At 32.1% G+C, this 13,247-nt stretch overlaps 1 protein-coding gene and 2 non-coding genes across 10 annotated transcripts in view; 1 reads left to right on the forward strand and 2 right to left on the reverse strand.

Moving 5' to 3' along the window:
• The window catches only part of LOC127108040 (uncharacterized), a 172,663-nt gene that overhangs the window by 124,411 nt on the left and 35,005 nt on the right, over positions 1 to 13,247 (forward strand). The window contains exon 8 of one of the 8 annotated variants that reach the window (XR_007795911.1): positions 12,818 to 12,865. The exons of 4 other annotated variants lie outside the window; for them this stretch is intronic. The gene's annotated coding sequence lies outside the window, so the exon portion shown is untranslated. Of the gene's footprint in view, positions 1 to 9,237; positions 10,884 to 12,817; positions 12,866 to 13,247 lie in introns of those variants that run through there. 3 more of the 8 variants (XR_007795908.1, XR_007795941.1, XR_007795919.1) reach the window with 3 other exon arrangements.
• LOC127109730 (U2 spliceosomal RNA) lies at positions 9,144 to 9,336 on the reverse strand. Its single transcript, XR_007796997.1, has one exon. It is a non-coding gene; the product is annotated as a U2 spliceosomal RNA (small nuclear RNA).
• LOC127108976 (U1 spliceosomal RNA) lies at positions 11,117 to 11,277 on the reverse strand. Its single transcript, XR_007796467.1, has one exon. It is a non-coding gene; the product is annotated as a U1 spliceosomal RNA (small nuclear RNA).

Raw genomic sequence — 13,247 nt, forward strand, 5'->3', positions numbered from 1 at the left:
TAATAGATTATAAACATAGTTTATAATTTTAGGAAAATAGTTTAAATTTAATTTATGTCTTGTTATAGAGAATAGCTTATAACATAATTATTTTTATGAGAATCCTTTAATTAAATTGTTTATTACTCGCCTGTATATTTAAATAGGAAATAAAGGATATGTGACTTTATTCTTTTAAAGATAATAAACATAACAACATGTTTTGATTGCAATATGTTAATCAATATTTTGTACCTTTCCTACACTCACTTTATTCTCTTTTATAAGTAAAATTTGACTTTTACATTCATTGAATAATTAATGTATATGATTTATATATAATCTAAATATATTATTTAATAAATGAACTTAAAATTATAAAATTTCTTATAGAAAAATAGAGGGAGTACTTTTGGTCAACTGCTACTTGATTGAATCCTTACATGCCTATGGCTGTAACACCGGCCACACATCATTTTTAGATTTCAGTGTTATAACTTAGTAAAACTAGTTGGGGAGTGCCGAGTACAAAGTAAGTCATTTAAAAAGTCATGTTCAAACTTAACATTATGTGGATAAGGAATCCTCCAATTATATCATTCCTACTTATTGCTGTAATTTTATTACTACTACGATTTATATTAGGTCCTGAAGTAATGATGGTGCAACGCGTCCACGTTGCATATTTTTGCTCACACATTTTTTGACTGTTTCAAAAAGGAAAAAATAGGGGGTTCAATTACTAAGATCTTGAAGTGACGCTGAAGAGCGATTTTGGAGCTTTTGGAGACCATTGAAGCCATTTGAGAGTTTCTTCTTCAATAAATTTGTATGTCATTTGAATCTATACTATTGGTATTGATTTAGTTCAACATGAGTAGCTAGGTTTCTCATTGATGGCGCCACTGTTTATTATGGAACCAAAATTGATTGTAGAATTGATGGTTGCGATGGACAACAACAATCCTGAGCCTCATATGCGAAGAAGGAGGGAATGACATGCAAAGTTAACACTCAAGTACTCAAGTTAGTATGTGAAGGAGAAAAGTGAGTGAAATTTGCATTTGAAATTGTAATAACAACCTGCTATTCTCTATGAGGGTGGTGCGGGGAGTCGTTAGTTGTATCCTGACCTTGTATCTCTTATACTCTTCCATATGGTAGTTTCTTTGGACTATGAACAATTTTAAGTGAATCAATGCTCACTTCTGATCGCCGGTCCATGACCATTCTGGTCAACCTAGAACAAAAATTAATAGTAATTTTATGCTATTTTTATATTATTATTTAATTTTTTTCGTCATTCATTAATAGTGAATTATATTTTTTTTTATGGTCGAGTGAGGTGACTCAACTTGTACGTGTTAGTTGAATTAAATAAATGTGTTTTGCTGGTTTAAGGTTCAATATTTGACGACAGTATTTATTTATATATTAATTTAAATAAACAATTGATTTTATAAATCAACAGTTTTTCATAAAAAAATATTATTATTTTTTCAAAAATATTTGTTCACTTAAAAATTAAGATTTAAAAAGGTGAAGTTATGCGAATGATTAATATTCTCCTATGTTTTCATATTATTGTCAATTGATAAAAATATTTGTCACAAGCTTGCATAGATTTGGAAATATTTTTTTGTAAAGATTCAAAAAGGTGATATGGAAAACTATATAAAATAAATAAATTAATTAATAATGAATTGTTATTTTGCGTAATTGATCATTTTCTTAAATAAAAAATCTCAAAATAAATCTTTAATTGTAATTTTGTTATATTATTATTATTTCTTTAAGTGGTACTCTTTAATTAATATTTCTTTACACATTTTTATAATTATAATAAAAGTAAATAAATCAATATTTGATAAATATGTTATAAAAAACATAATTTTTTATTTAATTCATATATTTCATTTTATTAATTTATAAGAATTATTTAACTAAAGAGTGTAACTCGATATATTTTTTTCATTTAATAGATATTCTACTATAGATTTGGTTCATTATGATCTAAGAGAAAGATAGGATATAAGTCAAAAAAAATTAATTAACTATGATTTTATTAGTCACAAGTGAAGTCTTGTTGTACTTCATCTAATCCTTATATAAGATAGACTATCATAAGAAGTTAGGACCATTATCATAAAATAAACCCTGACAAATTGAATATCATCAATTGAAAGGGGGAGTAAGTAACCGTTGAATAAATAATAAATTAAAAAATATTTAAAAATACATATTTAATATATTTAAAATGTTTAAGATGTTACGATATTATACTTAAAAATTATTTATCAAAAAATCTAAAAAAAATCTAAAATAATTTGTTATAGAATTGTAAAAATAGATTTAAAAATCTAAATATATAAAATTTGGTGGGTAAAGAGAACTGAGAGAGTTGTTAGTCTCAGTCGCTCTTGTTTCCACAAATTTATTCAAAGAGCTAAAAACAAAAATCAAATGTGTTTAGCTTCGCACTCCCACTAGTAGTTACTCCAAAACCAAAAATTTCAAAACTATTCCTTTTCGTGGTTAAAGCTTCATTTGATGTTGGGTCAGGTGGTTGTTTGGTATATCTTTGCGATCAATAGTAGCATATCATCTTCAAACTTAGAGTATGTTTGAATTGATTTATCTCAGTTTAACTATTTGATATGTACTAGCATATTTTGTGTTTATATGTTATTTTCAGCTTTTCTTTTACATGTTATCCATCACAGTTTATAAAATAGCTTATAGTTTTATAAAAATAGTTTAAATTTAGTTTATCTCTTATTATAGAGAATAGCTTATAACACAAGCATTTTTATGAGAATCCCTTAATTAAATTGTTTATCTATACATGAACTTATTTGGCCAAGATTGAGCTTATGATTCCGAAGTTTTATATTGCATTAATATTTTTTACAAGAATCGCCTATTTAAATATATGTGACTTTAGTACTTTGAGATTAATGATATCATATCATGCTCAAAGCAAGTTCTTACAAGTAGCACTACTTTTAATAATGCATTATAAGCTTTTCAAATAATCCATTTAACTACTTAAATGACTTTTCACCTACACTAATGGCTAAATATTCACATTCATTATAATGATCATAAATCTCAAGATTTTGAATATGACTTTGATACACTTTTGGTCTATATTGTTTGAGATATGACTGAATCAATATGTTCAACATTGTCGTATCCCAAAATTTGTCCTCCCCTTTTCACTTTTCATCTGACTCATGACTTAAGATTCATCTTCATTCATATGCATCATGTATTCACATTAACACAATCTCATAGATTCAAAGCTGGTGGTAATTAAAACTAGGGTTTTACCTGAGTATTGGAGTGTGGTTCATCATATGGGAGAAAATCCTACTCCTTGAGGTCTTGGCTTAAAGTGGGATCATGGTGTCTCTTTGTACCTAAACCCTAATTTTAGGAGGTCATTGGGTTTGGGCTTGTTGTTTGAGTTATGATGTTTTGTTTTAGCTTGCAACCCTAATTTTCTGGGTCCATGCCGTTGATGGTTCTTTGATTGTTAATCTGATCATCCTAGTCCATTTTGCTTGACATTTGTGATTCAATGATGATGCTTGCTTGACCACTTTGGAAATCATGACTTATCTATTGACTTTGAAACCCTAGTTTTTAGGGAGCATTTTCTTGAGTGTGCTTTGGGAGCCTCGGTGTTTGTTTATTTGTCCTTATACATATGATTGGTCTGGTAGACTTAAACCCTACTAGTCAATAGTGGTTGATGGTAGTTTTATTCATGGTTAATTACTTCATTTCTTATAGTGCATTCACTAATTCATGGTGCATAGTTTCCATGTTCCATTGATTTATTGTTGAATACGGTCATTGATTCGGGATACACTCGACCAAGTTTCTTTGTCCCCATACAAGCCCATGGTTCAACCAAATATCTTGGATTCAAACTTGATTCTTGAAAGTAGGACATCATTTTTCATTTTTATTCAAATCATTCATTACACTTCATTCAAAATTGTCCATACACATTCCAATTCAAATCAATGGCATTCAAACATTCATTTTAATTTCCCAAAGGATATTCAATACCATTCAAAAACTTTTCATGTATTAACACGTTCATGTTCAAATTTATTACACCTTCAAAGTTCCATAATTTCCCATTAATCTACATTTCAGACAACATTCAATTACACTTCATTACAAATATTAAATTTCCATTACAATTATGAATAATCCAACATTTCCAAATGTACACTCAAATCCATTTCCAAATTCACAAAATTACATTCGATAAGATCATTTCAAATTGATCTTCAAGTCTATTCCATTCTTCAAGCTTGATTCCACTTTTCCAAATTAAACCTTGCACTATTCCAATTTCAAATTAACAATCAAAATCCATAACAAAATCAACTGACTTTTCATATCAATTTCTATCACATGGTTCCACTTTCGTATATAGCAATTTCACGTTAAGTTTAACTTCTAGCAGTAGCAAAACTAACACATACACTTCCTAACAACCTCGACACTGATATACCAAGCCATGTGCAAGCTTACTAAGGCATAAACTTACCACATCCTGCTGCAGCTAAGGCCTTGTTTGACCATCACCATAATGCCCTCCGACATCGAACGATCACCACCTGCAGCAACAAAATCCTCTCAAAATGTTCAGAGCAGCCCGTATAAAACGTGACAAATTGGAGCTAGAAGCTCATCTCAGCATGACCGACAATTTGTAATTAAATTAACAGCTAAAACAAATGGAATAAATAGTTAATTAACAACCAGTTAACAAAGACCATCTCGCACGAGGGGGTTCAATTCACATGAGCGGGTACCATATAATTCCAATAGTTCATTGGCAGAATTACAAATCAGTTTCAAATTTAATGTAAAATTTAAGGTATGTCAGTCTTTTGGATTCTATGAGGGATCCCTTTCCTCCCTAGCGATTTTCCTTGCTTTGGTTTTCTTGGATATATTGACTCAATTTTTTTTATCAATTTCTTGATGGTGTCTTTGAGATGAATGCAATCGTTTATGTTTTATGTCCATAAATTTTGATTAGGTACCTATATCTTTAAATAAATTTTAATTGATTTTAAAATAAACTATTATAAAAAAGTGACATAAAATTTAATAAACTAATGGTACTGAAATATAATTTTATAATATTCTCATAATTTAGACAAAAAATTAATATAGTAATACACTCCTACAATCCTATGCCTAACTTATTAGTACTAAACAAAAATTTAATCAATTACCACCCCATTAATAAGATAATACAAATCATTAAATAATTAGCTTAAAAATAAATAATATAAATTAATTAAAAATCACCTAAAAAATATAAAAATTTCCCGGGTAAAGATGAAGCTCTTTTCTTCCAGAAACCTTTTTTCTGTTATAGTTTCTCAAAAACCCATTTCTGAAAATCAAAAGCATTTCTTTTTGTGGTTAAAGCTTCATCTGAAGCATCGAAAGATGAAGAGTATGAGGTAGGGATGTTGTAACTTATATCGTCTTCAACATAGTTATTTGAATTAAAGGCTTAGGGTTTCTTTGGATTCTATTTGAATATGACTGTTTCGAAGGGTTTATGGAAACTATATATATCACATTTTCACAAGTTGTTTTCAGCTGATTTCGACACACTCTCCATCATAGCCTATTAATTAGCTAATAATTTCGATAATAACTGTTTGATTTTAGTTTACTTTTTGTTATAGAGAATAGCTTATACATAAGCATTTTATGATAAAGGTCTTGATTAAGTTGTTTATCCAAATAAGGCCTTATTTGATCAAGGTTGAGCTTATGATTGTGGTCACTACTGCATTTCCATGTGGGGTTACAACCGTTTTCATTCTTCAATCTTGTAAGGAAAAGAGAATTGAATGAGCGTTGGGAAAATGATTTGAGAGAAGGCTTACGACTATACAAGTAAGACTCCCCCGACTCAGAAAATCGTTTTCTTTCTGCCCTTAACAGTTTTCCTTCATTTATCTTATCCATGGCAATTCAGAATTGAAGTATTTTGTTTAATCTGCTATAGAGATTAAGTACTGTTATTTCACATATAACATTATTGGGCATTCTACGAGATTTGGTTTGCAACATATAATCATGTAAACATACAAAAACCATAATGTTGTGCTGGATTAAGTAAATATTTAATATTTTCCCTTTATTATTCAATTGCATATTAAAATAAGAAATAAAGGATTGGTGATTTTGTTCTTGTAATGACAAGATAGACATGACATTTTTATATGAAATTGTAATCTGCAACACCTAGTTTGAGGCAAAAAAAAGCTTTAATTTCAAAGCATCCAATTTGCCAGGACTATATCTAGATTAGAATGACAAGAATTAATGGTATCTTCCTGATAATCCTAATGTACGTTACTTTCCTGTTTAAATTCCTAAGGAATGTGAAGTACGAGGAAGCATTAGAGAAATTTGAGTCAGTTTTGGGAACAAAATTAGAGCCTAATGAAGCAGTAGTGGCAGGTAATAATGTTGCTTGTTGTTACTCTCAAGCTGGCAGTGTTTTTGTTGGTCTTTTCGTCACTTACCTAATTCCTTTGATTCTTACTTCATTTTAACATACTATGGCCATATCAGGTTTTGAACTCCCACGCTGCAAACAATGTTCCCACATCCACAATTGCCATGGTGCAACAACAACAACATCAAGTTGCACAGATGTATCCACAAGTTCATCTTTCACATTATGCTAATCGTATGCCCCTATCGTCAGTTTCTATCTACAGTCTATGTACCGCACATGACTGTGCCGGGATACTCAAACAGTGCTCCCTATCCTCATCCTACGAATGGAAACTATGTATTGATGCCTAGAGGCGGTTACCATCTTAATGCCAATAACCTTAAATACGGAGTTCAATAGTTCAAACCTGTTCCTGCTGGAAATCCTACAGGATTTGGAAACTTTGCTAACCCAGCAGGGTATGCCATGTTAGCTCCTGGCGTGGTTGGTGGTGCGTCGAGTCTAGAAGATTCATCTCGAGTCAAATACAAAGATAATCTCTATGTCCCAAATCTTCAGGTATTTTACGACATTTACAAATTGTATGTACTGCATTCCGGTCATTGGTTTTGGATCATTTTTTTGAGTGTCCAGTAATTCCTTTATATATGTAGATTAAATCCCTCAACCACATCTTTTCAATGATTAGTGTTATAACATGTCAAAAGTAGTTGGGGAGTGCCGAGTACAAAGTAAGCCATTTGAGAAACCTTTTCAACCGCATCTTTCAATGATTAGTTTTATAACATGTTCCATCTTAATAGTATGTACTATACAAATTTATATCCTTTAAGTCCCACATTGGCTACAATATTACACATGCAAGTGTTTATAAATGTCTGACATGCTAGTTTGTTTGCCGAGCTGAGTAGCGCCAGCTTGTGACCCATGTGGGGGCACCAAGGTGATGGAACATGGCTAAGGCTTAATAGGTTGGTCTGGTGGTTGCACCATGTTGGCCTGCCCGCTCCAAGTTGCGAGTTGACCCATGGGACTTGTGCGAAGGCACGGGTATTGTGTGTCTTAGACAGGAGGGTACAGCGTGAGGCTGGTTTCACAGAGCAACGAACACTTCCTACTCCTGACAGTGGAGGGATCACGGGCCACTGCTTCCTCAGTCCACAACATCTGTCGAGCCTAGCCTCTGGACCATTACTTTTTTGGTTCTATGGAGGCCTAATTTGGATGTTTGGGATTGACTGAATCGAATGTTCAACATCCACAGTGCTGTTTTTGTTGGAAATAAAGTTTCATGTGTTGATAAAATTCCAAAAATTTCAATAAATTCTGATTTGAATATTTTTGGTTCTATGGAGGGATCACGGGCCACTGCTTCCTCAGTCCACAACATCTGTCGAGCCTAGCCTCTGGACCATTACTTTTTTGGTTCTATGGAGGCCTAATTTGGATGTTTGAGATTGACTGAATCGAAATGTTCAACATCCACAGTGCTGTTTTTGTTGGAAATAAAGGTTCATGTGTTGAGAAAATTCCAAAAATTTCAATAAATTCTGATTTGAATATTTGTGATAAAGATCATGGTCATTGAAGAATTCTCTTTGGTTATAAATATGTAAGGTTGTTGGTTGTTGTTATCCTCATCGTCGTGGTTTTGATGCGTAGAAACTTTAGGATTCGAAGAGCAAACAAGTTACAAAAATGTCAAAAGGAACTAAAAAACAAACAACATCTTTTCACCAAGTGGATACTGATGCTAATGTAATAGTCATTTGGATGAAGATTGCATTGGGAGGTGCAACTGGGATTTGCTATTTGCACCATGAATGTTCTCCACCTGTTATTCATAGCAGCATCTTGTTTGATGAAGATTGTGAGGCAAAAATTGTCACACATGGTTATATTGCTCCAGGTATGTTTTGATAATGCTTTCAATAAGAAATTTCAGTAAACTGTTTTTAGTTTTAAAATATCTCATGTTTTATTTATATAATCATTATTTGTGACATCTTATTATAAGCATTTGTGGATTCAAACCCCTTGTAATAAGGAAATCCCTCATCTCACCCAGTCATACAAAATTGTAGAATTAATTATCAGATGGTATGCATTTAGATTTTGTAATCGAATCTGTTATACAAGGTTGGATGTGAGGCATCGGATCTTGATCATATGCATATAAAGGAAAAAAGGATGGGCAAACCTAGAGCATTCCAAGATGCATGACTCTGTCCATTGTGCGATTTCATATTTACAAGAAATACAAATCCAAAATTGCAATTTCATATTTGCAAGAACTACAAATCCAAAATTGCATTCTGGAACTACAAATGCAGCATAAAAGTATTGAGGTATCTACAACATTGTATTGGTTGTATTTCTCAAGTCACGTGCTTTTTATTGGCTTGGGATTATGCATTGAATCCGTTTCCTTATTTTCACAGAGTACTTTTTGGATTCAATTGGGATTTGTATGTCTAGCCTTGGAACTTCTAAAAAATGTGTATGTTTTAACTTAAATTTCTTTGATTTAAAATCATCATGATCCTTAATTTACATAATACTACATCGTAAGATATTATCCAATATACAATATAGTAAAAGTATAACAGTTAGGAGAAATGAAGAACATAAATTTGAACTAGGTTTGGTGGGGTGTGCCAAGCCAATGCAATAGTGCAATACAAAGGTGACACACAAGAGACCCAATAGCAAGCTATTGTAGTGTACTCTCCCCTCAAGAAATAAATTTAATATCGTGTGAGTCAATGACTCACATATCAGATATTAAACTGATAAGACAGATACTACACTTGATCTTAGCCAAAGGCCGAGAAAGGTATGAGTTGAAAGACATGCTTATTATGTCTTTTATATCTGTCATAGTTTCTTCTTCTTTGCTAACTTGGTGATGTGGGACATTAATACAATAATTAGAAGTCTACTAGTGTTCTTGTCAACACAAGTATGATGTAGCTTGCTCTTATGTAACATTAATTAAACCAAGAGGGAGATTCTATACTTCAAATTTATTTTCTGCTCAAATTGATTTCATATATGCAAAGTTGACTGAATCCAGTGTTTTTTGAAATGCTATAAACAAAACCCATTTGTTCATAATTATGAAATACATCAAGACAACCAAGGAAGCTAAATGCATATACACAGAAACAACCTTGGGTGTAAGCCTTTCTTAAGAGGGCCCATGGAGCCAAAAATTCAGTTAGTGATTAGACATCAAGACATTGACATTTTAGAGCAAGTTCTGCCATTGTTGAAAAATATTGACAGCAAAAACTACATTTTTATTAGTTTGATGACTTATAATGTTTCATTTTGTAGTACCGTGCTTAACAAAGGTTTTAGTGTGGAAAGATGCTTCTTTAAATGTTACCTGCCAATTCTTCTCCTTTTTTTTGTTGAATTGTTAGTTCGGTTGAAAACTATTTTTTATATAAAAATGAGAGTTACTTTTTGTGGCAGAAGAATCAAATTATTACAGCTTTAATTAACCAAAGTGTTAATTTTTTATTCAACTTGCACTGAATAACAACTTCATTGGTAAACTTTATTTAGCTATCTGTTTTTTAGCAGGTTTGTATCCCTTAGTGTTGAGGGACTCTTAGAGTTCCCGGGTAAAAGGAGTAGCAAATTGATAGAGTTGTCACTGACTCTTTTTATTCTTGTAAAGACAAGACGGACATGGCAATTTTATATGTAGTTTTAATTTGCAATGTTTGTTTGAGACAGAAAAGGCTATAATTGCGAAGCATCCAATTTTTTAGGAGTATATCTAGATGGATTGAATGAATTAATGATATCTTCCTGATAATCCTAATGTCCATTACTTGTTTAAATTCCTAAGGAATGCTAAGTACGAGAAAGCATTATAGAAATCTGAGTCAGTTTTGGGAACAAAACCAGAGCTTGATGAAGCAGCAGTGGCAAGTTATAATGTGACTTGTTGTCACTCTAAGCTAAACCAGGTATATATGGTTGTTTACTTTACAAATTGTAAGTGCTGCATTCCATTACTCTGTCATTGGTTTTGGATCATTTTTTTAGGGTATTTAGTCTGTGTATAACTTTTTGAATAGATTAAATCACTCTCTATATATGTGGATTAAATCCCTCAACCGCATGTTTTCAATGATTAATGTTATAACATGTCAAAAATAGTTGGGGAGTGTTGAGTTCAAAGTAAGCCATTTAAAGAACCATGTTCCATCTTAATATTATACAAATTTATATCCATTAAGTCACACATTGGCCAGAATATCCATTTAGACCCATATGGGAGCACCAAGGTGATGTGACCCATATGGGATAAGGCTTGACAATTTAGGATTGTGGCTGCACCATCCTGGCCGTGGAAGGATCAGACGTCTACTGAGCCTGCCATATATCCCACTTTGCCTTTAACACATTACGAGCAACTACATCTCCCGAATTAAAATCTGCAACACAAACGTGACAGAACATGGCAGATTGGTTTGGTGGAGGCACCATCCTGGACTGTCACTTCTAAATTGAAAATAAACTTAGATTGATATGAAATAAGAGATTACAATCTATATAATTATATAAGGAGAAATTATTCCTCAAAATTTGATATTAGAATAAGAGAGGGCCGCGCGAACGCAGGCCCCCACTGCAACAAATTATGATGTAGGTTCCACCACTTGGGTAGACCTTAGGATAGCACCCCTCCTAAGTGCAATGGAGGTTACTCTCCTAGGCCATGGTCCTTCAAGATCAACCATTGACCCCATCCAGGTAAGTATGTTGCAATGTCGGTATTCAAGTTATTTTATACTCTTGCTTCTCTCAATACCTTTCATATTCTTTCGATGTGGGACTCAACTACTATTAGTAGTTAGCAATGTACTTCCCACTCTATTTACTACTGCTTTTTTTTCTCTCCACTTGAAACCGACCAAATTCAAGCATTACAGGTTCACTTTGGCTCTTATTATTGGATTGGATTTTTCATTCCTTCTTACTTTTAGTTGAATCGAAAATTGGTATTTGCAATGAATTTTAACTTCCCTATTCATGTGTTTCATATTGAGAGCTTTCATCAGCCGAATGAATACTAACTACCTTATTCTACTCCACTACATTATCATCAAACTATGTAAAACATTAACTCCGACTCCGACTTGTGTTGAAGTTGGTTTTTCGGTTGCGTATCATGTTTTGTCAGATGGTGCTGATGATTTCACCAAAGCAACTACAGTAAAAAATTAGTTAATAACTTTATTAAAGAAAGTGATTAATTTAAGGTGTGATCTTAGTACTTGGAATGCAGAAAGTGGGATTTAGCTTTGCTTTCTATACAGTGTCTCGGTAACTAAAGTTGGGGCGGAGCAAGCAGAAAGATGCAAAGCTATCTTGGAACCAATGTCTTCCCAGTCCAATAGTTTCTGCCAAGGTTAGGCACTGCTGCAAATTTAATTCTTAAGGTTGCTAATGCTATTAATTATAATCAATTTATTTAAATGGCTGGGGGTGTTTGACGTAGCAAACACCTTAAATTATAATGTAAAGAAAGGGAAAGCCATTGGTTAACAATAAAGTATTTTCAATAAAGTAGAGAGAATTGTGTAGCTCAATATGTTTGTGTTAAGACTTAAAAGAGTTACAAGACCCATGTTCAAATTGGGTGTTGATAAAATACAAAGATAACTACATTTGTTTATCTACAAAATAATAATTAGTATCCGAGAGATTTAAGAAGCACTTTCAATCTGTTATTAAAAATGTTTGATGAATCAATGTCATCAAATCATTTCTTGTGTTGGCACAAGAAAGCATACATTTTAGCTGAAAGTATGATTCTGTCACATTTATTTTTGTAGTTGCGTTTCATTTTTTACAAATGCCCACGAAATGATAATTTATGAATATTCTCCATATACTGATTGAATGATAATTTATGGTTGGAATTGGTCATGTTGGAATTTTGTAGAAAGTCTTTGATGTATTTGTATTGTTACAGATTGATGGTGCTAAAAGGGTTGGTTATGAAAAAGTTGAATTGGACCTATAAATACTACTTTACTCTTTGGGAATCATCATACCTCTTGAAGCCTATCTTATACTAAGTTTTATTGATCTTGCAGACATCTGATCAAAGTAGGTTTCTAGGGTACGAGAAAGCATACATTTTAGCTGAGTATGATTCTGTCACTTGATTTTTGCAGTAGTGTTTCATTTTTTAACCATTGTGGATGAATGATATTTTATGAATATTCTTCATATATTGATTTAATGATAATTTATTGGATTGGCGTTGCTCATGTTGGCTTTTTTTGTAGAAAGTCTTTGATGTATTTGTATTGTGATGGAGAGTGATGGTGCCAAAAGTAGTTTATGAACTTGAAGCATATTTTATCCTATAGTTTTATTGATTCCAAATCGACTGAACCTTTGTAATGACTAGTTAAATGACATAAACTTGGTCAAGCTATTTGTAGTGGACTCCCCTTATGAGAATCCCTTAATTAAGTTGTTTATTATACATGAGCTTATTTGGTCAAGATTGAGCTTATGATTCGGGGAGTTTTATATAGCATTAATATTATTTTACAAGAATCGCCTCTTTGAATTAATGACTTTAGTACTTTGAGATTATGCATTATAAGCTTTTCAAATATCCATTTAGCTACTTAAATGACTTTTCATATACTATCATGACTAATGGCTAATAATCACATTCATTATAATGATCATTAATCTCAACATTTTGAAT

The sequence above is a fragment of the Lathyrus oleraceus genome, chromosome 7 (genome assembly GCF_024323335.1).
Source record: "Lathyrus oleraceus cultivar Zhongwan6 chromosome 7, CAAS_Psat_ZW6_1.0, whole genome shotgun sequence".
Classification (NCBI taxonomy): Eukaryota; Viridiplantae; Streptophyta; class Magnoliopsida; order Fabales; family Fabaceae; genus Lathyrus; species Lathyrus oleraceus.